This window comes from Pan troglodytes, chromosome 6 (assembly GCF_028858775.2).
Source record: "Pan troglodytes isolate AG18354 chromosome 6, NHGRI_mPanTro3-v2.0_pri, whole genome shotgun sequence".
Lineage (NCBI taxonomy): Eukaryota > Metazoa > Chordata > Mammalia > Primates > Hominidae > Pan > Pan troglodytes.
In genome coordinates this window covers 74,470,208-74,496,053 of record NC_072404.2, presented here as the reverse complement: position 1 = coordinate 74,496,053, position 25,846 = coordinate 74,470,208, and the positions used below count along the sequence as shown (strand labels likewise).

At 48.0% G+C, this 25,846-nt stretch overlaps 1 protein-coding gene across 28 annotated transcripts in view; it reads right to left on the bottom strand.

The window, feature by feature from the left end:
* The window catches only part of RABGEF1 (RAB guanine nucleotide exchange factor 1), a 164,487-nt gene that overhangs the window by 61,955 nt on the left and 76,686 nt on the right, over positions 1 to 25,846 (bottom strand). For 5 of the 28 annotated variants that reach the window (XM_063814282.1, XM_063814285.1, XM_063814298.1 and 2 more), the window contains exon 1: positions 13,317 to 14,623. The exons of 9 other annotated variants lie outside the window; for them this stretch is intronic. The gene's annotated coding sequence lies outside the window, so the exon portion shown is untranslated. Of the gene's footprint in view, positions 1 to 9,086; positions 9,202 to 12,887; positions 13,237 to 13,316; positions 14,624 to 25,846 lie in introns of those variants that run through there. 14 more of the 28 variants (XM_009453197.5, XM_054655642.2, XM_063814296.1 and 11 more) reach the window with 11 other exon arrangements.

The window sequence follows — 25,846 nt, the reverse complement described above, 5'->3', positions numbered from 1 at the left end:
CAGCACTCCGGCCTGGGCAACAGAGCAAGACTCTGTCTCAAAAAAAAAAAAAAAAAAAAAAAATGGCCTAGTACGTTGGCTCATGCCTGTAATCCCAGCACTTTGGGAGGCAGAGGCAGGTGGATCACAAGGTCAGGAGTTCAAGAACAGCCTGGCCAACACAGTAAAACCCCATCTCTACTAAAAATACAAAAATTAGCCAGGCATGGTGGCGCATGCCTGTAGTCCCAGCTACACAGGAGACTGAGGTAGGAGAATTGATTGAACCCGGGAGGCAGAGGTTGCAGCGAGCCAAGATCGTGCCACTGCACACCAGCCCAGGTGACAGTGTGAGACTCTGTCTCAAAAAAAAAAAAAAAAAAAAAGATGGCAAAATAGACATTTTCAGATGAGAAAAAAAACATTGTTATGCGAAGACATCCACTGGAAGAAATACCAGGGAGAGCTCTTCAAACTGAAAGGGAAATTACCCTACCCCAACTGGAACACAGAGATGCAGAGAGAGCCTGGCCCAAAATACAACTTTTATATCCACTGGGTAACACAAAAATTTGTGTGAATCACTTTATTACAGTGGTGTGGAACCAAACCCGTAATATCTCCAAAGTATGCCTGTAATATTTTACAGCAGCCCTGGGGGAAAAAATATACCATCCAATAAGAATTGTTGTAAACTCTACAAATAATTAGAAGAAATTAGTTTTCCACAAATTTACATCGAACTCTGGGTTCACAGCAACACCTGTTCTTTACAAATAGGACAATCATACACCCCAGTTAGCAAGCAACAGTCCTGGCCTAAAAGCACCCCCTTTGATTCTCAAAAGTGACCTCCTGTGGATAATAAGTTACATGGTCATCCTATTTATGAACCCACTTAGAATAGCCTTCTGTCTGTTCACCTTCAAACCCTACCCTGTTCAAGGATCAAGGGACATCTGACTCCATCTTCCCCACTGACAGGGTAATTCTCTCTCCAGTTCCTGTAGCTTTTTATAAATACAGCCATTATAATACTCATGTCCTATTACAATTACTTGCTTACATGTCCACCCCATGCTCTTAGCCACTTAGCACAGTGCCAGGAACTGAGCAGGTGCTCAATAGATGTTTTTAGGTTTCTCAAACGATTCATCAGAAGACTGGCAAAGTACCTGCAGAGACAGTGTTCTCTCACTTTTGTCCCTTCCACACTCTCCAGGGCCCAGTGAAGGTGGGAGTAAAAAATTAAACAGCAAACAACTAACCTGACAAGCAGTGTTTCTCAGACTTGAATGTACATCAATATCACTTGGAAGACTAGTTAAAACACAGAGTACTGGGTCCCACCCCAGAGTTTCTGATTCAACTGGCCTGGGATAGGGCCTGAGAATTTGAATTTAGCAAGTTTCCAGGTGATACTGCTAGGAACTACCTTTGAGAACCACTGCTATAAAGAAAACACCACAATTACGAAAATGTCCATTTATTCTCAGGACTTCATTCCCAATGGGAGACTCCCTTTTCGGAATATGAGGAACCATGAGAGAGCTTTTGGAAGAGACAAAAATCAAGACTTTTTTTTTTTTTTTAGACAGAGTTTCACTCTTGTTCCCCAGGCTGGAGTGCAGTGGCATGATCTCGGCTCACTGCAACCTCCACCTTCTGGTTTCAAGTGATTCTCCTGCCTCAGCCTCCCAGTAGCTGGGATTACAGGTGCCCGCCACCATGCCTAGCTAATTTTTGTATTTTTAGTAGAGACAGGGTTTCACCATGTTGGCCAGGCTGGGCTCGAACTCCAGACCTTGTTGTGATCCATCCACCTCGGACTCCCAAAGCGCTGAGATTACAGGCGTGAGCCACCTCACCCAGCCAAGACTTTTTTTTTTTAATTGGGACAGAGTCTCACTGTCACTCAGGCTGGAATGCAGTGGCACAATCATGGCTCACTGTAGCCTCAAACGCCTGGGCTCAAGCAATCTTGAGCCTCAGCCTCCTGAGTAGCTGAGTTCAAGCCACCACACCTGGCTAGTTTTTTGTGGGGTTTTTTTTGGTTTGTTTATATAGATGGGGTCTTTGTTGCCCAGGCTGGTCTTGAAGTCCTGGGCTCAAGTGAGCCTCCCACCTTGGCTTCCCAAAATGCTGGGATTACAGGTGTGAGCCAATGTGCCCAGCCTAAGATTTTGACTTTTGGGACTCAAGGGCCCAGTGAAATAGGAGTCAAAGATCCGGGGAGGAGGCTGGTTTTCCCCTGAAGACACAATCCAAATTCTATAGCCACACAGGGAAGGCTTCAAAACAAAACTAAAAGCCTCTGAAAATCAAGAGTGAAATTTTCAGCAATCTCATTGTTCTCAAGAGACAAATATGACGGTATAAAACCTCTGTCAGGGAGGGACTCCTATAAACTCCCAGACTATCAGCTGAAAGTCTTAGGTGGGTACCTGCTAGGAGTAAGGGCAAATCAGAGCAAAATGCGGCCTTATCCAACCTGCAACACAACCTCAACCCTCAGCTCAGTCTCTAGCAGTATTAGGTGATCAGCCCCACTCTACCTGCCTAGCAAAAGGAAGAGTGATTTCTTCTCTGAAAAATAGCATCATCCAGACCCTTACTGTATTCACGATGTCTCACATTCAGATAACTAAAAACCAACAGGAAACGCAGATAATAGAAACAGATGCTCAGATGATTTATACTTGATTTTACCAGAAAGACTTATTTAATGGTATGTTTTTAAAAACAGAAAAAAAGAGGGAAGGCCAGGTACGGTGGCTCACGCCTGTAATGCCAACACTTTGGGAGGCCGAGGCAGGCAGATCACCTGAGGTCAGGAGATCGAGACCAGCCTGGCCAACACGGTGAAACCCCGTCTCTACTAAAAATACAAAAATTAGCCAGGTGCGGTGGCGCACGTCTGTAATTCCAGCTACTCAGGAGGCTGAGGCAGGAGAATTGCTTGAACCTGGGAGGTGGAGGTTGCAGTAAGCCAAGATCACACCACTGCACTCCCGCCTAGGCGACAATGTGAGAGACTCCGTCTCAAAAAAAAAAAAAAAGAAAAAAAGAGGGAAAACATATAAAAAGATTAAGAATTTCAACTGTGAATTGGAATTTGTGTCAAACTGAAATTCTAGATCTGAAAAGTATTTCTAAAATTAAGAATTCAAACCGTGTATTTAACAGCAGAACAAACACAGGAGAAGAGTATTTTCTAGTACTCAGATTCTTCTCCAAATACACATAAAGCATTTGCTGAAGAATGAAACTGAAATCTTTGCATTTCACTGACGTAAATGGCAGAATCACTACCATAATCACTATTGCTCATGTTTGGGGCTGGAACTGGTTGGACCTGTAGTCCAACTGGCCGATCAGTTTTTCTGTCAGAATCTAAGAACCTTAACCTTGAAATAATCTCAACTTATTTCTCAAGCACCATTATATGTGTGTATATTATATTTAAATGTACCAATATATTTATAGCACTAGAAAAATATGTATCTTTTAATGCATTGAGTTACTAGACAGAAGTGTTAAAAAGGCAAAAATTCCTCTTTAAGGAAATAGCTTACATCCTGTAAGTGCTCTTACAGGTAATGAAAAAACAGTGTCTGCAATTTGTTCCCTAATATGTCATAAACCAAAAATAGGCTCTTGGTTTATGTAGAAAGTAATATCTACTCAACATAGCTGGTATTTAAAGAACTTAAATACTGAATTTCAGTACTGTCTCTGTCATAAAACATTGTATTTCCTGGGGCAAGTAACACCTTAACAATATTTTATAAAAAGCATCAGCAGTTAGCATATGGGTATGAAAACACTTTGCCATTGAATTTCTCATAAATGGTATTAAAAAGTGTCCATTCATGACTATACAACTTTTAAAACCCTAGACAAATAAAAATCCACATGCACTCACTACAAATAAAATCTACACTCTCATCAGACAAAATCTACATTCTCAATACAACCCCAACTGCAACGGCCAATAAATTTACACAAATAAAAATATAATCCAACTTGCTAAACAGGACCCAAGCGTATTATCTCGTGAGACACCAGTTATGATAAATTTTGGACATTCTATTTCATTATTCTGTAGTTTTGTTTATTTGTTTTTGAGATGGAGTCTCGCTCTGTCGCCCACGCTGGAGTGCAGTGGTGCGATCTCGGCTCACTGCAAGCTCCGCCTCCCAGGTTCCAGCGATTCTCCTGCTTCAGCCTCCCGAGTAGCTGGGACTACAGGCGCCCACCATCACACTCAGCTAATTTTTAAAAATATTTTTAGTAGAGACGGGGTTTAACCGTGTTAGCCAGGATGGTCTCTATCTCCTGACCTCGTGATCCGCCCGCCTTGGCCTCCCAAAGTGCTGAGATTACAGGTGTGAGCCACCGTGCCTGGCCTGTTTGTTTGTTTTTAGAGATGGAGTCTTGCTTTGTTGCCCAGGCTAGAGTGTAGTGGCTATTTACAGACACAATCATAGTGCACTGCAGCCTCTAATACCTGACCTCCAGCAATCCTCCTGCCTCAGCCTCCCAAGTAGTTGGGACTACAGGTGAACAACACCTCGCAAAGTTCTGTTTTTTGTTTTTACACTTTGTATTTGCTTTCTTACAATATTCTATTCCAAACTTTGGTCACTAGCCCAACTCCTTTTTGAGGAACACATTTAGAAAACAATGTCAAAAGCTTTATGGATATACAATTAAGGAAACACAGCATTACATAACTATATTTAGGCAAGGGCAGTTTCACCCACTGTTTACTGAGTAAGACTGAATAAGGATGGTCTTTCTCCATTAACACAATGCATGGCTCCTGCTAGCATTTGATAAATTTGAACTATTATTACTTGAAAGTGCAACTGTTCAGCTGGAGCAAAATACAGGCAACACAACTTACTGGACATTTCATCTGAGACGAGTAGATCTGGATCTGCTCCCATCTTCAGAAATGAATCTTCAGTCTATTTGGTATTCCCTCAGCCCATTTCTGTATGGAGGTGAGGTGGCTTTCATTCAAATATGTGCCCCTGTCAGACATACACTGGGTCATGCCACCACCAGGGCTTCAGTGGAGGAAGTCATGGTGAGCCTCAAGGCCTGATATCACCTACCAAGAGCCTCAGGGAACCCAGCCAGCAAAGCAGCAGCGGCCTTGCTCTTATGACATAAAACAGTTTTTGGAGAGTGCCCAGAACCAGGGTGACAGAAAACTCTGTGAGGGTTTCAATAAGGTGCTGAAACAGTGCAGACTTGCAAACAGATTGGTCTAATCAGAAAGTTCGAATTGGAGAAATGGAAAATCAGCTCTCATAACCAAGTGATTTAGCACAAAAATACAATTGATAGTGAAGGTATAAAGTGTAATCATCAGGTAAACCTCTCCTCTCTCATAGCGTCCCTGCTTCAGGACTGCAATGGAAAAGGAAATTCTTACTGTGCAGAATTTCATTAAGATGGCTGGGTAGATGTTTGTGTGGCACCCTTGAACTAGCCGTTATGATTTTATTCTTTGTTGAGTTAATTAGAATAAAGTGATTTTCCTCAAAAAACAAACAAACAAATATGTGCCCTTGTCAGACTGTTGCATCGTGATACCCCCATGATAAACCATGCCTGTTAAAACATATGGCTCCGTGATTCACCAACAACAGAAAACAGATGCATTCAAGGAACTTGTGAGGAAGCACAAACTCAAACCCCACTGCTGATAAATTCATTACAAAAGATCCACTGAGAAAGTATGGAAGGTAGGTGAAGAATGTGCAATCCACCTACTCATCTAGATAATCTAACACAGATCCTTAAATCAGCCTAGAGATCTAAGTACTCGGATCACATTATTTTGCAGGCAAGAGAAATGCTTTTACGGAATGTTTTGATGTTATGTCACCGTCTTACACAAAAAGCCAATAAGGAGTTTTACTAACACACAAAGTAAAACTCGACACCCAGCCCTTTGAAACGCATGCTGGAAAGTCTTTGGGAATCCAAAGCAGAAATGATCTCTTTTGTCGTATGGTCACTGACCCATGTAACTGATTATATTTCTCTCTTAATTGGCTACTCAAAAGCAAAGCCAAATTTGTGGCCCTCTACACTTAAGACTTCAGTCCAAGTGCTCTGTGTACACAGCTCATTCCTGTTTCCATCTTAATTTTCCCTCAGTCCTGCATTCCTCACCCACTTATCTGTTATGTTACCAACAGTATGTCGCACGTATCTTTGTAAGTCATTACAAACCCTTTCTGGAACAAGATGTGGAATAATGGAATAAGTAAATGATATGTTCCACTGAAAAAAATTATAGCACAATAAGAAAACATTTTCTTCGATTAATAAACATTTTCTATGTTCAATTTCTAATGGCATTTTCTTTTATGTGCTCCAAAGTACCTTCTAAAGGAAAAATGAAAGTGCTTAAAATTAGAAAATTCTAATTTTAAGAATTTAAATTTCCTCTGTACAACAGAGGAACTACAAAAATAAAACTTTCATTATGTATTTTTAACTGCAAAGCACACAGAAAATTATAAATAACCCCTATGTGAAAATCCCCCAAAAGCGATTTTTAATTTTAGCATACAGACCAAATCACCATAAATTCAATTACAGTTGTGTATTTATTTTGAATGGGAACTGAACAGACTAGCTTCAAATGTGGTTCATAAGGTCTTTGTACAATTCCTCCTGAGTTGTTCTGTGCCTAGCATAGAGGATGCTGCCAAACCATTCCTTAGGGCGAAACAGCAGAGAATTTAGAGCCCTCAAAACTCTTGTTACATTCCTGCTTCAGAGATTTCAGCAATCTGCTCACTGTTACTGGGGGAAAATTAAAAAGCTTAATACTCTCTCAGTGTGTAATATTTTACGCATTCATGAACACATACTTATTCTAACTTCTGACTTTTAACCACATTTAATTAATTGATCATAATAATGGTATTTGGCCCTCTTAATGACCATTGCCAAGAGAGCTATGCTACCAGAAACAAATTAAAATGTTCCACTAGGGCCGGGCACGGTAGCTCACACCTGTAAACCCAGCACTTTGGGAGGCCAAGACAGGTGGATCACCTGAGGTCAGAAATTCGAGACCAGCCTGGCCAACATGGTGAAACCCCGTCTCTACTAAAAATAAAAAAATTAGCTCAGCATGGTGGCGCGTGCCTGTTAACACCAGCTACTTGGGAAGCTGAGGCAGGAGAATCACTTGAACCCAGGAGGCAGAGGTTGTAGTAAGCCAAGATCACACTATTGCACTCCAGCCTGGGCAACAAGGCTGAAACTCAGTCTCACTCCAGCAAAAAAAAAATTAGCCGGACGTGGTGGCAGGAGCCCATATTCCCAGCTACTCAGGTGGCTGAGGCACAAGAATCGCTTGAACCGGGGAGGTGGAAGTTGCAGTGAGTAGAGATCGTGCCACCACACTCCAGCCTGGGTGACAGAGCAAGACTTTGTTCTCAAAAAAAAAAAAAAAAAAAAAAAAAAAAGGTTATATTATGAATAAAAATTACACTTCCTGCCGGGCACGGTGGCTCACGCCTGTAATCGCAGCACTTTGGGAGGCCGAGGCGGGTGGATCACGAGGTCAGGAGTTCGAGATCAGCCTGGCCAATATGGTGAAACCCCGTCTCTACTAAAAATACAAAAAAAATTAGCTGGATGTGATGGTTAACTACTCAGGAGGCTGAGGCAGAAGAATCTTTGAACCCAGGAAGCAGAGGTTGCAGTGAGCCAAGATCGCGCCACTGCACTCCAGCCTGGGCAACAGAGCAAGACTCCGTCTCAAAAAGAAAAAAAAAAAGTTAAAAAAAAAATCACACTTCCTATCCCACTGACAGTAACTTCATTGAAAACAGGAATTTCACAGGAAACTTGAAAACAGCACCATAAAAGTATAATGTTTTCCTAAAGCATTTTAGGAGCTTTACCCAAACATCAAAGAGATAAACATAAGTTAAATAATATTAAGTGGGATAACTGTTATTTCACATGTTTACATATTGTAACAATAGTCCAGATCATTTAAACTCACTTCAGCCATGTGAAACAACACACATGATGTTTCTACAGTGCTCTATGATAGAAGTGTACATTTAATAAGATTTTCAAGATGTTTGGCCTGTACTATGAAACTTCTTTTTATAGAGACAGGGTATCACTCTGTCACTCAGGCTGTAGTGCAGTGGCTTGATCACAGCTCACTGCAGCCTGGAACTCCTAGGCTCAAGCGATTCTCCCACTTTGGCCTCCCAAAGCACTGGTATTATAGGCATGAGCCACTGCACCAGCCTGAAACTCTTGGTTTTAGTGTGATCACTTTTTTTTTTTTTTTTGAGATAGAGTCTCACTCTGTTGCCCAGGCTGGAGTGCAGTGGCACAATCTCGGCTCATTGCAATTTCCGCCTCCCGGGATCAAGAGTTTCTTGTGCCTCAGACTCCCGAGTAGCTGAGATCACAGGCGCACATCACCATGCCTGGCTAAGTTTTTTGTATTTTAGTAGAGACGGAGTTTTGCCATCTTGATCCAGGCTGGTCTCAAACTCCTGGCCTTAAGTGATCTGCCCACCTCAGCCTCCCAAAGTGTTGGGATTACAGGTGTGAGCCACCGCACCCAGCCTATGGTGTGATAACTTTACTGATGGGCTAAGAAGCCACTTACTTGGTACCATTTCTATTCTGAGTCACAGGTGTTAGGTTTACACAGGTATTTCCTACATTTGAGGGATAGGTCATCTCTGCTAGAGATGTTTCCTCTGCAGCCAATAAAAACCCACATGCCAGAAATTAAGCTCACACAGTCAAGACTGAAATTCTGTGTCTCTAGCCAAAGACTCACATAAGTAAACAGAATTTTAGTTCTATAGGTAGACATCACAATGAGTAAGTACTGATAACATTTTTTTTTTTTTTGAGATGTAGTCTCGCTCTGTCGCTCAGGCTGGAGTGCAGTGGCACAATCTCGGCTCACTGCAAGCTCCGCCTCCCGGGTTCACGCCATTCTCCTGCCTCAGCCTCCTGAGTAGCTGAGACTACAGGCGCCTGCAACCATGCCCGGCTAATTTTTTGTATTTTTATTAGAGACGGGGTTTTACCGTGTTAGCCAGGATGGTCTGGATCTCCTGACCTCATGATCCACCCGCCTCAGCTTCCCAAAGTGCTGGGATTACAAGCGTGAGCCACCGTGTCCGGCTGATAACATTTTTTTCACTGAAAACCAGCAACAAAAAATCAAAGAAATCAATGAGTTATTCTTATCAAATCAGTTAAGTACTCATTAAACACTTGTGTGCTCAATTGGGGTTGAGAAAGCAAAGAGAGAAATGAATGCAGAATTCCTGTTTACAAATTAGCCAGGTCAGACATCCTTATAGAAAGAAACAACTAGGAAATGAGTATACATTCACGTCAAGCATCTTTTTTTTTTTTTTTTTTTTTGAGACGGAGTCTGGCTCTGTCGCCCAGGCTGGAGTGCAGTGGCGCCATCTCGGCTCACTGCAAGTTCCACCTCCCAGGTTCACGCCATTCTCCTGCCTCAGCCTCCCAAGTAGCTGGGACTACAGGCGCCTGCCACCATGCCCAGCTAATTTTTTGTATTTTTAGTAGAGACAGGGTTTCACCGTGTTAGCCAGGACGGTCTTGATCTCCTGACCTCGTGATCCGCCTGCCTCAGCCTCCCAAAGTACTGGGATTACAGGCGTGAGCCACTGCGCCCGGCTATCTTTTTTTTTTTTTCTGTAGAGATGCAGTCTTGCTATTTTGCCCAGGCTGGTCTCCAACCCCTGACCTCAAGCAATCCTCCCACTTTGGCCTCCCAAAGTGCTAGGATTACAGGCGTGAGCCACCACGCCTGGCATCATTTCAAACATCTAATAAGCAGAAAAAATTAAAATACAAGATAGCAGTAATTAGCTGGGCGTGGTGGCGCGCGCCTATCTATGGTCAGTCCCAGCTACTCAGAAGGCTGAGGCACACAAATCGCTTGAACCCAGGAGGCAGAGGTTGCAGTGGCCAAGATCATGCCACTGCACTCCAGCCCAGTCACAGAGCAAGACTCCGTCTTAAAAAAAAAAAAGAAAAGAAAAGAAAAGAAAAAAGCAAATATCAAGCACTACACTGAAAACATTTATCCTTATCAGCTACATAGCAGCCTGTGTGTAAGAGTTACATAACATTCCATTTTAGGGCCGGGTGCAGTGGCTCATGTTTGTAATCCCAACACTTTGGGAGGCCGAGGCTAGAGAATCACTTGAGGCCAGGGGTTGGAGAGCACCCTGGGAAACATACAAGGATTCCATCTTTAAAAAAAATTTAGCCCAAGTGTGGTGGCTCACACCTGTAATCCCAGCACTTTGGAATGCCGAGGAGGGCGGATCACGAGGTCAGGAGATTGAGACCATCCTGGCTGACACAGTGAAACCATATCTCTACTAAAAATAGAAAAAATTAGCCATGCATGGTGGTGGGCACCTGTAGTCCCAGCTATTCAGGAGGCTGAGGCAGGAGAATGGCGTGAACCCAGGACGGGGAGCTTGCAGTGAGCCGAGATCGCGCCACTGCACTCCAGCCTGGGCGACAGAGCCAGATTCCGTATCAAAAAAAGAAAAAAAAATTTAGCCAGGCAAGCTAAATTAGTAGGTGGCAGGCCTGTGGTCCCAGTTACTTGGGAGGCTGAGACAAGAGGATAGCTTAAGCATGGGTGGTGGAGGCAGCAGTGAGCTGTGTTCCTGCCACTGCATTCCAGCCTGGGAGACAGGGAGAGAGGGAGAGACTTTTTTTTTTTTTTTTAATTTTTTTCTTTTTTTTGAGACGAGGTCTCGCTCTGTCGCCCAGGCTGGAGTGCATTGGTACAATCTTGGCTCACCACAACCTCCTAGAATTGCTAGGTTCAAGCAATTCTCCTACCTCAGCCTCCTGAGTAGCTAGCATTACGGAAGGCGCCATCACACCCAGCTAATTTTAGTGTTTTTAGTAGAGACGGGGTTTCACCATGTTGCTCAGGCTGGTCTCGAACTCCTGACCTCGTGATCCGCCCGCCTCGGCCTCCCAAAGTGCTGGGATTACAGGCGTGAGCCACCGCGCCTGGCCAGAGAGACCCATTTTAACCACACAAGGACCCAGCTAAAAAACTTCCCCTGGTTCTGTCACCATCAGATGAAGCCTGAGCTCCTACATCTCTGTCCTGCACTTTTTCACTTTAATAACGACCCTCCAGGCTCGGTAGCTGATGCCTGTAATTTCAGCACTTGGGACGCTTGAGGCAGGAAGATTGCTTGAGTGCAGGAGTTTGAGATCAGCCAGGGCAACACAGCAAGACAACATCTTTACAAAATATTTAAAAATCAGCTGGGTGTGGTGGCACGCATCTGTAGTCTTAGCTACTCGGGAGGCTGAGGTGGGAGGATCACTTGAGCACAGGCAGTTGAGACTTCAGTGACTCGTGATCGTGTCACTGTACTCCAGCCTGGGTGACAAAGTGAGACCCTCTCTCTCAATAAATAAATTAATAGGCACCTCCTTGTAGTTACTGGCCTCCTCTCCTTTGATTCCCCCCTCTCCCTCACTCCACCCTGTTAGTCTGAATGTTACTCATTCTTCAAGACACATGCAGAAAGTATTCCCTGATCCCTTCCAGGATCCACACCCAACAGCATGGCCTAAATGCCCGGCTCCTTCCTCGGTGCTCCATCTTAGCTCACACTCCTTACCACACTGTTTTGAAAGTATCTTGACTGTCCCTTCTCCTCAACTGGCTAACTTCTAGAGAGCAGAAACATGACTGCTTGGAAGGTCATTAAAAATTCAAATCCTGAAGATTTCTTAATCCTGCGGATATGAATCAGTGACTCTTAAAAGCAAAATGTTATTTATCATTAAATATTAACAATATAATCACATTTTCTTGCATCTCTGGCAAGTTTCTTGGTACAACAATTTTAAGGAACAGACTCTTTTTTTTTTTTTTTTTTTTTTGAGATAGAGTCTAGCTCTGTCACCCAGGCTGGAGTGCAGTGGCATGATTTCGGCTCACTGCAACCTCCGCCTCCCGGGTTCATGCCATTCTCCTGCCTCAGCCTCCAGAGTAGCTGGGACTACAGGTGCCCGCCACGATGCCCGGCAAATTTTTTTTTTTTTTTGTATTTGTAGTAGAGACGGGGTTTCACCGTGTTAGGCAGGATGGTCTCAAGCTCCTGACGTCATGATCCGCCTGCCTTGGCCTTCCAAATGCTGGGATTACAGACGTGAGCCACCGCACCCGGCCGGAACACACTCTTTAACAGCAGTTAAAGCCGCGCAATGGCTCACGCCTATAATCCCAACACTCTGGGAGGCCGAGGCGGGAGGATCGCTTAAGGCCAGGAGTTTCACACCTGCCTGGGCAACACTGTGAGATCCCATGTCGAAAAAAATAATAAAGAAAAACAAGGCAGTTCTAGGTTTAGAGGGGGGAAAGCAGCTCTCCAGGCCAAAAACCAACTCCCAAGGTGCTCCGGTAAACTCGTCCTGGGAAAATTTCCTACCTAATCTCAAAGGCAAAACGAGCCCACGGGCGCCCACGACACATTTCCCAACGGCAAGGATTGGTCACTCGCTCTGAGACACCGCCAGCTGCCTATGACCTAGCCTCCAAAGCGGCAGAGTCCTTCCCTCTCTCTCCCTAAACTGCCGTGATGGGCATCCCTCGGCTCTCCTCCCAGACGGTTCGGAAGCAGGGACTTCTGCTCCTAACTCCAGCCCCGCAGCCTCGCCCTCAGCCACGGGGTGGAAGTCAGGACCACAGGCTTCAAATCCCCTCCAAACTCCGGGACACTTCTGCCCCCCAGGGTGACATGGGATCAAGTCCCCGCGCCCCTGCCGCGGCCGGGGGCTGTGGTCTGGGTCCGAGCGTCCCATACCAGCGTGTTCCGGGGAGGTTGTGGGAGGGGCCCCGTGCGACCACAGACGCTGCTTCGGAGCCAGCGGCCTGGACGGAAGGTGGGAGCCGGGCCGAGGGGAGCCGCCGGAGAGGGAGGCGGCCAGGAAATGCTCCGCGTCAGGCCGTCGGGGCTCGGCCGGCGCTGGAGATCCCGGCAACTAGCGTCTGGGACGGAGAGGCCGCACTCTGAGGATTAAGGGAGCCGAGGGCGGCCTGAAACCGGGAAGGCGGCGCTGACGGAGACGGAATGTGGGACGAAGGACAGCGGGAGGCACCGACGCGCAACTGCCCCAGCCGCGCGGATAGCACAGACCGACCGCCCTGCCACCCCCAGCCCGAGACGCCCCGCCGCCCCGCTCCTGTAGCTGAGAGCCAAGCAGCTCTCAGCCCCAGTCCGTCCGCTCCGTACCTCGCCCGCGTCTCCGCCGGCGTCCAAACCACCGCTCGCCCGCTTCGCTTGGGTAGGTCTGGGCTCCGCGGCCAGCTCCCGCCTCACACCCACCCTCCTGCTCGCCCCGCCCCCGGCACCGCCAGCGAACGCACGTTACGCACGGCGCGTAAACGTCACTTCCGGGGCCTTTGACTCTGGACGGGAGGAAGTGCGAGCGGATCCAAAGGGTCGAGCGGAGTGGGGTACCGCCCTGACGCCCAAGAGCGAATGGAAGAGGGCGGCCTCCAGGGTAAAGGTGGGGCGCTGGGGAGCCCCGGAGAAACCGGCGTTTCCTAGTCTGTCGCTCAGTCCCTGCTTCCGGCTTCCGACGCGCAACAGCTGGAGGGCGACGCTGGCTCCGCGGCGACTCCTGGGGCTGCGGCCGCGGTGGTAGCGCGAATGGGAGGTGGAGCGGAGCTAGTGCGCCAAGGGACGCTTCAGAAACTCTGTTTCAGTCCTTCGCGGATCCTAGGATGTGACAGGTGTTCGAGTTAAAAGGTCTTAAGGCGATCGGTTGATCCAAAAGCAGCTGAATCTTTAGGAGGCCCAGGCAGGAGGATCGCTTGAGTCCAGGAGTTCGAGACCAGCCTGGGCCACAGAGCAAGGTCACCATCTCTACGAAAGAAATTTTACAAATCAGCCGGACATGATGGCGGGCACCTGTGGTCCCAACTACCGGGGAGGCTGAGGTGGGAGGATCGCTTGATAGCCCAGGAAGTTGACGGTGCAGAGATCCCTCCACTGAACTCCAGGCCGGGTGACAGCAGAGCGAGATCCTGTCTCAAAAAAAAACATAACCGACATCCAGAAGTGAAATAAATTAGCCAGTGTCACAAAGTATTAATGGTTGAGTCACAAATTGAATCCTGTTTACCTGATTCTTTACGTGATTCCCATGTAAGGAATGTTAAAAACAGTAAATACTAATTCCTCTGCGTCCTGAATGACATGTATGGCGTAACGTGCAGTCACAGCAAGAAAAAAAAAGAAAATACTATGCTGTGGCTGTGAGATAGACCTGGGTTAAAATCCCAGCTTTGCTAATTGTCGCTGTAGTGTTCTTGGACAGGTTGCGTAATTTTTCAGTCTTTTTTTTTTTTTTTTTTTTTGAGACTCTCACTCTGTCGCCCACACTGGAGTTCAGTTGTGCGATCTCGGCTCACTGCAACCTCCGCCTCCTAGGTTCAAGCGATTCTCCCACCTCAGCCCCCCAAGTAGCTGGAATTACAGGCACCCGCCACCACGCCCAGCTCATTTTTTTTTTTTTTGTATTTTTAGTCGAGACAGGGTTTCACCATGTTGGCCAGGCTGGTTTTGAATCCTGACCTCAAGTGATCCGCCCACCTTGGCTTCCCAAAGTGCTAGGATTATAGGTGTGAGCTACTGCGCCCGGCCCGAGTTTCTCAGTCTTTATTCATTATTGGTAAAGTAGGGATTAACTGATTCGTTTCTCAGATTCTTCCTAAGTGCCTAATGTGTGCTACGCTGAGGGTACAACAGAGTATAAAACAAAAGTAAGGCCAGGCGCAGTGGCTCACGCCTGTAATCCTAGCACTTTGGGAAGCCGAGGCGGGCAGATCACCTGAGGTCGGGAGTTCAAGACCAGCCTGACCAACATGGAGAAACCCTGTCTCTACTAAAAATACAAAATTAGCCAGGCATGGTGGCACATGCCTGCAATCCCAGCAACTTGGGAGGCTGAGGCAGGAGAATCACTTGAGCCCAGGAAGCGGAGGTTGCAGTGAGCTGAGATTGCGCCATTGCACTCCAGCTTGGGCAACGAGTGAAACTCCGCCTCAAAAAACAAAACAAAAAAACACAAAGTACCTGTGCTGAGGAGGTGGAGGAGGGAATAAACAATAATTATTTACAGTAGTACATTGGATGGTGGTAATTGCTATTACCAAAAGACAGAATAACATTTACTTTAAAGCTCTTAACTGACTTTTGTGATTACAGAATCAGGCAACACACCATTCTATAAACCATTCTGTGAAACAGAATGAGTGTTTTTTTTGTTTTGTTTTGTTTTTTTTGAGGTAGAGTCTCACTCTGTTGCCCAGGCTGGAGCACAGTGGTGCAATCTCGGCGCACTCCAGCTTCCAACTCCCTGGCTCAAGTGATCCTTCTGCCTCCACCTCCCTAGTAGCTGGGATGATAGGTGTGTGCCACCACACCCAGCTAGTTTTTGGGGTTTTTTTGTAGAGACAAGGTTTTGCCATGTCACCCTGGCTGGTCTCGAACTCCTGGACTCAAGCAATCTGCCCACCCTGGCCTCCCAAAGTGCTGGGATTACAGGCATGAGCCTAGACCCCTGGGCCCAGAATGAGTGTTCAATGGGCTGAGCAGAAAAGGTTGGTGCTAAAGACAGAAAAGGCCTGAGGAAAGCAGTAACAAAAACTGAATATCATTTCAAAGTTTCTTTGTGAAGGTTAAGATAGAGAGGACTGGCCGGGCATGGTGGCTCACGCCTGTAATCCCAGCACTTTGGGAGGCCGAGGCAGGCTGATCACCTGAGGTCAGGAGTTTGAGACCAGCCTGGCCAACATGGTGAAACGCCACCTCTACTAAAAATACAAAAATTAGCCAGGTGGTGGCCTGTACCTGTAATCCCAGCTACTCTGGAGGCCGAGGTGATAGGATCACATGAACCTGGCAGGTTGAGGCTGCAGTGAGCAGTGATCATGCCACTACACTCCAGCCTGGTTGACAGAGCAAGACCCTGTCTCAAAAACAAACAAACAAACAAAAAAAAAACACAACCAAGAAGCTTGCAGCTTTAAAATAGACAGGAGCGGCCTCATGAGGTGACCTGAATAAAAGATGAGGGAGCCAGCTGTGCTGCTATGCAAATATCTGGGCAAGAATGTTCTAGGCACCAAGCAGCAAGAGGGAAGACCCTCCTGACACTGCTAACCTGTTTAGCAGTAGCAGGCTGGGGCACGGTGGTAGGATCATGGCTCACTGCAGACTCCAACTCCTAGGCTCAACCAGTCCTCCCACCTCAGGCTCACAAGTAGCTGTGACTACAGGCAAGTGCCACCATGCCTGGCTGCTATTTTGCTGTTGTTGAGAATGTGTTTTTCCACGTTTTAGTGTTAAGTGACAGGAACAACAGAGGTTTTTTAAAAAAGACTTTCCTTGGCAAAATTAAAGGAGAACAACACTATATCAGTCTTTCATCTTTTTTTTAATTGTTTTAAACTACTGAAAGAAGTCTGGTAACCACTGCTACACACCATGCCTCCTTCCCATGGCAAGGCTGAGCCCCAAAATCCGGATCTAAAGGTACTCTCCATATTGTTTTAGACTGCCCCCCCCACCCAGTCTCATATTGCGTAGGATAGCCAGGTGTGGTGGCACACGCCTGTAGTCCCAGCTATTCAGGAGGCTGAGGGGAGAAGACTACTTGAGCCAGGAGATTAAGGATGTAGTGAGCCATGATGGCCCTGGTGAAGAACAGCCACTGCATTCCACCCTGGGCAATAGAGCAAGACCCTATCTCCAAAAAAACAGCCCCCAAGAAACAAAAAAAACTTAAAAATTAAATAAATACTGTAATACCAGCATTTTGGGAGGTCAAGGTGGGAGGATTGCCTAAAGCCAGGAGCTTCAGACCAGTCTCGGCAACACAGCAAGATTCTCTCTCTCTCTCTCTCTCTCTCTCGCTTGCTCTCGCTCTCTCTCTTGCTCTCTCGCTCTCTCTCGCTCTCTCTCGCTTGCTCTCGCTCTCTCTCTTGCTCTCTCGCTCTCTCTCGCTCTCTCTCGCTCTCTCTCGCTCTCTCTCTCTCTCTCTCTCTCCCCTCTCTCTCTCTCTCTCTCCCCCCTCATATATATATAATGATGATAGTATCACCCACATCAAGTAAGAGCAGTGGAAGCCCCAGTGCATCAGCACATATATATATTTGTGTGCGTGTGTGTGTACGTGTGTGTGTCTGTATATGTAGGTGTCTGTGTATGTGTGTATAATTAGATAAATAAAAATAAAACTTTGTTTTGTTTTCTTTTTTGAGATGGAGTCTCGCTCTGTCGCCCCGGCTGGAGTGCAGTGGCGCAAACTTGGCTCACTGCAACTTCTGCCTCCTGGGTTCAAGCTATTCTCCTACCTCAGCTTCCTGAGTAGCTGGGATTACAGGCGCAAGCCACCACACCTGGCTAATTTTTGTATTTTTAGTAGAGATGGGGTTTCACCATGTTGTAGTGAGCTGGTCTCGAACTCGTGGCCTCAAGTGATCCACCTGCCTCACCCTCATCACCTGCCAAGTCCTACCCATTCTAACCCTGATAGCTCTTAAATCAGGTCTTTCCACCTCAACCTCATTATCACTGCTCTAGAGCTCAAGCCTTCAGTGTCCTTTCACTTCCTGAATTTACTTAGTGCTCTTGCTCACATTGTATTCTTTGCCCAAAATGCTCTTACCACTCCCCTTCTTCTTCTGTCTATAGGGCAAGTTAAATGGCCCCATATAGTGGTATAGGTTGTTCACTGCACTGAGACTATCCATCACCACCTCCACCTCATATGTGAAAGGACTTTTGCTAAAGGAACATTCCTGTCCTTGCTTTCCATCCTTGTTTCTCCTCTCTCAGTATTTTCTGCTGTGCTCCATAGTAATTTTCTGGGGATAGGGTTTATCTGAGAAAGTGTGTGCATGGGTGAAGACCTAGGGGGTCTGGTATTACCTATGACTAGGGGTCTTGAGTCTATCTAAGGCAGGAGTGAATGTCAGGATGCCCACTGAGGCTTTGTTTTTTGTCTTGTTTTTTTCCATCATCATCCCTTTCATTTCCTTTTCCTGTCTTACTGCATTGGCTAGGATCTCCAGTGCAATGCTAAATACAAGTTGTGACAGTGGACAGCAACCACCTCTACTCAATATTAAGGCTGATGTTTTATCAGCCTTATTATCAGCCATCTGATGTCTATATCTAGTTCTCAATTTGTTCTGAATGTGTGAGGGAGATACTGCAGGCCTCTGTATTCGTTTGTTCTTGCACTGCTATAAAGAAATGCCTGAGACTGGGTGATTTACAAAGGAAAGAGGTTTAATTGGCTCACACTTCTGGAGGCTGTACAGGAAGCATGGCTGGAGGGGCCTCCGGAAACTTACAATCATGGCAGAAGGACGAAGGGAAAGCAGGCACGTCTTCACATGGCCATAGCAAAGGGAAGAGAGAGAGAGGGGGAGGTGCTACACATTTTAAACCACCAGATCTCACAATAACTCACTCACCGTCACGAGAACAGCACCAAAGGGGAAATCCCCCCCACAGTGATCCTGTCACCTCTCACCAGGCCTCACCTCCAACTTTAGGGATTACAATTTGACATGAGATTTGGGCAGGGGCACAGAACCAAACCATTTCAACCTCCCAGAAGTCCATTTTACAGATGAGGAACTGTGAGGTAACTCACCCAAGGTCACACATTTATTAAGAGGCAAAGGTCTTATGTGGATCTCTGCCAGTTTGAATTCAAAGCCCATAATCTAAACTACTATGCTATAAAGTCTTCCATAAAACATAGTCTAAGGGAACAATCATTTAATAGCGTGATGCTGGAGTGAGATCAGGGATACACACGGTTGGAATAGGCTACAAAGGAGCGATTATGTATAAGAACCAATCCTACCTAAAAATGCAAGCCATGATAACACAAGCACTACACAACAATGGGAAATGGGGCAGGCATTCGAGGGGGGAGGAAATTAGCTAACACTTTATATCTAACACTAAAATGACCTCCAGACAGATTATAAAGTTAAAACTTACATAAATAAGTAATACAATTCTAGACTAGCTAGTAGGAAATAAATTCTTTTTAGCCTCTGGAAAAGCATTCATAAATTTTCCTTAACTTCCTTAATGTTCCTGAAACTTCCTAAGGAGTTTTATAAATGTTCTAGCAAAAGAAGAAATCACATGGAAAAAGACAAACCTGTTTGGCCATGTGGTGAGCAGTTTTGTGGGGTGGCGAGGGGGTCCCCAGGAGCACCACTACTGCGGACAGGTGCAGGAGTGACCAACCGAGCAGGAGGAAGCCACAGCGACCAGCAGTGTCCGTCATTTTTGAAGACAGAGAAATGACACCAATATCATGCACCCATTGGTCTCCTACAGGAGTGCTCCTTTGGGGCCAGGCACGGTGGCTCACACCTGTAATCCCAGCAGTTTAGGAGGCCAAGGTGGATGGATCACTTGAGGTCAGGAGTTCAAGACCAGCCTGGCCAACATGGCTCGTCTCTACTAAAAAAAAAAAAAAAATTAGCCAGGCATGGTGGCTCACGCCTGTAATCTCAGCACTTTGGGAGGCCAACATGGGCGGATCACTTGAGGTCAGGCATTCAAGACCAGCCTGGCCAACATAGCAAAACCCCATCTCTACTAAAAAAAAATACAAAAATACAAATCATTGCTTACACTACCCTGGCAGGGAATGATGTCCAGCTTCATAGACGAGGAAACAGAGGCTCAAAGAGGGTGAGCATCTTACCCAGAATACACAGCTAGGAGGTGGTAGAGCTTAAATTCCAGCCCACACCATCCTATGCTCTAGGCTGCCCCAGAGCAGGCTTCCCTGGGGGCAGAAGCCGGGTTGCCTCCATCAGACACTGATAACCCATGCCTCTCCTTGCCTCCCAGGTCCCATCAGCTGCCCCCAGACTCTGTGGTTTGGGGCATGGCTGTCCTGCCTGACATTGCGTCTAATCTTCAAAAAATACCTCAAAAGTATGGAGTGGAGAAATGAATGAATGTGTCCCCAGGGCCCCGTTAGACCAATGTTGGACAATGGGGCCAGAGAAAAAAGGAAACCAGGCTGATGATTGCCTCTGGGAGGTTTTTTTTGTTTTTTGTTTTTGAGACGGAGTCTCGCTGTGTCGCCCAGGCTGGAGTGCAATGGCACAATCTCAGCTCACTGCAACCTCCACCTCCCAGGTTCAAGTGATTCTCCTGCCTCAGCATCCTGAGGAGCTGGGATTACAAGGGTGTGCCACCACACCTGGCTAATTTTTTTATATTTTTGGTAGAGACGGGGTTTCACTATGTTCGCTAGGCTGGTCTCAAACTCCTGACCTCAAATGATCTGCCCGTCTCAGCCTCCCAAAGTGCTGGGATTATAGGCGCACCTGGCCTAGGAGGGTTTTTTTGTTTTGTTTTGTTTTGTTTGAGATGGAGCCTCACTCTGTAGCCCAGTCTGGAGTGCAGTGGCACGATCTTGGCTAACTGCAACTTCCACCTCCCGGGTTCAAGCAATTCTTCTGCCTCAGCCTCCCGAGTAGCTGGGATTACAGGAACGCGCCGCAATGCCCAGCTAATTTTTGTATTTTTAGTAGAGATGGGGTTTCACCATGTTGGCCAGTCTGGTCTTGAACTCCTGACCTCCTGATCTGCCCACTTCAGCCTCTCAAAGTGCTGGGATTACAGGTGTGAACCACTGAGCCTGGCCTAGGAGGTTTTATATTGGTGGAGACGACAGGCTAAGACCCAAATCGGTGCCCCCAGTGTAACAGTCAATGTCACACCAGTGTCACATTGGTGCACAGCAGCCTAAGTGGGGCAGCCTCGAGGGGGTGGTCAACTCCCCCAGGCTGGGAGAAAGTGGGGAGGCAGTGTGGACACTTCATGGAGATGGGGATGTTTTGGCCAAATCTTGAGAGAAGGCTATTCAGGCCTGGGCTGCAGGGGCACTGCCAAACGGCTAAGACTTTCCAGGAATCACCTCACCTGGAAGGCAGGTGAGGTGCACGGGGAGAGGGAACCAGAGAGCACCAATGCCTTAGGGGCCAGGACTCCAGGAACCTTGACTACGCGGCTAAGGAGCTGGAACTTTCTCTGCATTATATAGGGAGCTGGGGAAGGGCGTCAGGCTAAAGGGACACAGTCATACGGTTGGACTTGCCACTTTTGCAAGCTCACCCTGACTGCCGAGAAGTTTAGAGAAGCAGGGCGAGCCTGGGGTCAGGGAATTCTGGCAGAGGCTGGTGCAATAATCCCAGTAAGGGATGGAGAGGTCTGTGATTAAACACTGTCATGTGGCTACAGAGTGAGAGCGAGAGCAAGAGCGAGAGTGAAAGCGAGAGAGACAGCAAGAGAGAGCGAGTGAGAAAGAGAGACAGCAAGAGAGCGAGAGAGACAGCAAGAGAGAGAGAGCAAGAGAGAGTGAGCGAGAGAGAGAGAGCACAAGAGCGCAGCTTGTCAGGAAAATTGTGAACCAAATTTCATGATGGAGTGGAACTGAAAGTCAAGGGGGTGGTTATAGAGGGCTGCCTGGACTCTGGGGAGACTGTCGGTTTCACCTGCTGAGATGAGACACCCAGAGGATCGGGGGAGGCTTGCAGAGGGTGAGTGACTGGGGACACCCAGTGGGAGATACTTGGGTATATGGACCTCCACTTGCCTCCTCTCACCTGGAAAGTCTCCCCTAAAACACCCACTTACTGCCAGCTCCCATCTCTTACCTTAGGTCTCATCTGCTTCTCCTCACCTCTTGGTGGGTGGTGGGCAGCAGGGGAGCCAAGCCCAGATGCCAGGCCTGAGCCCAACCCTGGCCCCAGAGGAAGCCCCAGAGGCCTCGCACCCCCTGCTCAATGAGGCTCCGTGTCCAGACGCCAGCTGCCTGCTCAGCCCCGTGGCTAGCTGCAGCTGGCATGGACCCAGGGCTCGCTTATGGACGGTGCTCCAGGCACCGAGGCCCACTGGTGTGGGAGTTGTGCCTGGACCATGGGAAGAGAGGGCGGTGGCCTGGTGAGCCGGGCGTTCTGGCTACCCTTGGTACAGCAGGCACCAGGCCCTGGCAGAAGCAGGCTGGGCTGGGGGTGGCTGGCAGCCCTGGCCCGCAGGCGGCTGACTGGCTGAGCAGCTGCTCATCTTGTTTTCCATCTCCTCCCCAGATCATCGTCCAGCCTTCCCCCATGGGCCCTGGGGGGAGTGGCTGGAGACAGGGGGCTTCTGTGCATGTCTCAGGGGCGTCGGATGAACCTTGAATCCTCCCAGCTCTGCTTTCACTGTGCACCTTGGGCAGTTGCCAAACCTAAGCCTCAGTTTCTCCACTATGACATAAAGTGTCTGGGGCAGCTCTAGATGAAGGTGAGGCAGGCATGACTGTGGCACAGGAGGGTGGCTCTCCTGGCAGACCTGATGCCAAGAATCCTGATGTTAGACAAGGTCTCGCTCTCTGTCGCCCAGGCTGGAGTGCAGTGGCACAATCATAGCTCACTGCAGTCTCGAACTCCTGGGCTCAAGCCATCTTCTCACCTCAGCCTCCTGAGTAGTAGGAACTACAGGCATGTGCCACCATACCCAGCTAATTTTTTTTTTTTTGGAGAGACAGGGTTTCACCATGTTGCCCAGGCTGGTCTCAACTCCTAGTGCTTAAGTGATCCACCTGCGTTGGCCTCCCAAACTGCTGAGATTACAGATGTGAGCCATCATGCATAGCCTCCAAGATCCTTATTTACCAGCCAGGCGTTCATGCTCTTAGAGCCTCGACCCCACACGGTGCCTTCTCAGGTCTCCAACACTTGCCTGATCAGATACCCTCTCCTGTGACCCCCTTCTTCCTCTTCTCTGGTTTCCCAAGGCCTCCTGGTTCCCTGACACCCACCTCAGCCCAGCCCTTCCCAACATTCTTGCCCTTGAACTCCTCAAGGACATTCTGCCAAGTCCTGTTGCCAGGCCTGGAGTTACTCTCTCCCTCCCAGCCCCACTCTGCTGCCATGAGCCTAACCTTCCCCTTACCTGGCCCAGCCATGGCTCCAGGGCAGGGGCTGGGCCTCAGTGTCCCTGTGTGCCCCCTTGAAATCTGGTACACAGTCCCAAAGCAGCAGGAGGTTAAAAAAGGAACCAGGAGGCCCGCAGCCTGGCCCGGAATCCCTGCCCTGTCATTTCAGACTAGATGACCTCAGGCAATTCTCCCCGACTCCACCCCACCCCTGCCAGTTCTGTGCCTCCCTCTGAAAAGTGGGGCTACACCACCCCTGCCTACCTGCTCACAAGTAAGAATTGAAACCAAGTGCTGGGCCTGGCACGGTGGCTCACACCTGTAATCCCAGCACTTTGGGAGGCTAAGCAGGAGGATCACTTGAGGTCAGGAGTTCGAGGCCAGCCTGGCCAACATGGTGAAATCCCATCTCTACCAAAAATACAAAAATCAGCCAGGTGTGGTGGCGGATGCCTGTAATCCCAGTTACTTGGGAGGCTGAGGCAGGAGAATTGCTTGAACTGGGAGGCGGACATTGCAGTGAGCCGAGACTGTACCATGGCACTCCAGCCTGGGTGACACAGTGAGACCCTGCCACCAAAAAAAAAAAAAAAAGAAAAAGAAACCAAGTGCTATATGTGAATGAGCTCAGGTAATCTGCATAGACTCTACCCCTTAACTTAAGCCCAGGAGGTTGACGCTGCAGTGAGCTATGATTGCAACACTGCACTCCAGCCTGGGCAACAGAGCAAGACTCTATCTAAAAATAATAATAATAACCTACCGTTTAAGATGCCTTTATGTGGTAGATTAAGTGGTGGAGCCTATTGTTTATCCCCTGTTGATAGATGAGGAAGCTGGCGCTCAGCAGAAACAGTGAGTGACTTCCTCAGGGTCTCAGGGCTGCTGAGAGGTGGAGGCTGGAAATGCTCCCAGGTGGTCTGAGATGGAAGCCCTGCTGGGAAGTCCTCCCTCAGGGGACAGGAGCCTGTGGACATGCCTTGCACCCTGTTGCACTCTCCGTGGACGTGAGGAAGTGCTGCTCTTTTCATCTTAGAGATGAGAAAGGGAGGCCTGAAGAGGAGGCAGTGACTTTTGGAGGCCACCCTGAGTCTATGGCACAGCTGAAACACTGATTTTGCTTTCAGCTCTTCCCTCCTACTAGAATTTCCTGATTTCTTTGAGATCTGAAGTAAGGGGGACAAGGCTCCTGGGCCTCCATGAGCCAGGTGGCCCTGATGATGAGCCACCCACAGATCCGCAGGCATTGGCTGCAGGTGCCAAGCCAGTCAGCACAGACCTCTGCCATTTGCTGTCATTGCCATGCAAGGAAAGAGTCCCAGCTCTCAGGCAGACGTGCTCCACAAGGCAGCCAGGACCTGCAACCTGGCCACATCCATCCATCATCTAGGGTCACCTCTCCGTCCAGACCCATGCCTGGTTATTAAGAAGTATTTAGTGATGGCAGGAGACCCACCTGGAGACTGGGTCGGTGATGGTGGCAGTGATGATGGTGGAGTTAGTGAAGACAGTGGAAGTGAGAATGGAGGTAAGGACAGGTGTGAAGGTGAAGGTAAAGGTGGAAGTAAGGATGGAAGTGAAGGCAGAAGTAAGGATGAAGGTGAGGATAAAGGTGAGGCTGAAGGTGAGGATGGAGGTGAGGATGGAGAGCAGGAGGAAGGGGAGGACAGAAGTGAGGTTGGAGAGGAGAATAGAGGGGAGGACAGAGATGAGGATGGAGGTGAAAGAGGGACAGTGAGTGAGAAGAGAGTGAGAATGGAAGGGAAGATTGAAGTGAGGAAGGGAGAACAGAGGGGAGGATGGAGATGAGGAACGAAGAATGGAGGGGAGGATGGAGGGGAGGATGAAGGCGAGGATGGTGGTAATGGTGGAGGTCAGGGCTGGGTGTGGTGGCTCACACCTGTAATCCCAGCACTTTGGGAGGCCGAGGTGGGTGGATCCTGAGGTCAGGAGATCGAGACAATCCTGGCTAACACAGTGAAACCCCATATCTACTAAAAATACAAAAAATTAGCCAGGCATGGTCGCACACACCTGTAGTCCCAGCTACTCGGGAGGCTGAGGCAGGAGAATCGGTTGAACCCAGGAGGCAGAGGTTGCAGTGAGTCGAGATCGCGCCACTGCACTCGAGCCTGGGTGACAGAGCAAGACTCTGCCTCAAAAAAAAAAAAAAAAAGTGGAGGTGAAGATGGAGATTTGGATGGAGGTGAAGATGCAGGTGAGCGTGGAGGTGAGTTTGGAGATGAGAGTGGAGTTGAAGGTGGAGGTGAGGATAGACGTGTAGGTGTAGGTGAAGGTGGTCTTGAGGATGGAGGTGAAGGTGGAGGTGAGGATGGAGGTGAAGGTGAGGGTGGAGGTGAGGATGGCGGTGAGGGTCGAGGTGAGGATGGAGGTGAAGGTGGAGTTGAGGACAGAGCTGAAAGTTGAGGTGAGGATGATGAGGATGGAGGTGAAGGTGGAGGTGAGGACAGAGCTGAAAGTCGAGGCGAGGATGATGAGGATGGAGGTGAAAATGAAGTTGGGGATAGAGGTGGAGGTGGAGATAAGGATGGAGATGAGGATGGAGGTGATGGTGGAAGAAATGGTAAAAATGGTGAAGACACTGGTGATGGCAATGGTGAAATGGGAATGCCATTGTGGGTCATGAAATCAAAGGTCATGGTTATGGTGGGAACAGGAACAAGCAGAGGCAACTTCCTGAGAATAGTTCTTGACCCAGGTCCCTCCATGAACCTCGAAGCTGACCCAGCCATAGGGGGAATACCTTCATTTCCCAGCAGCCTCC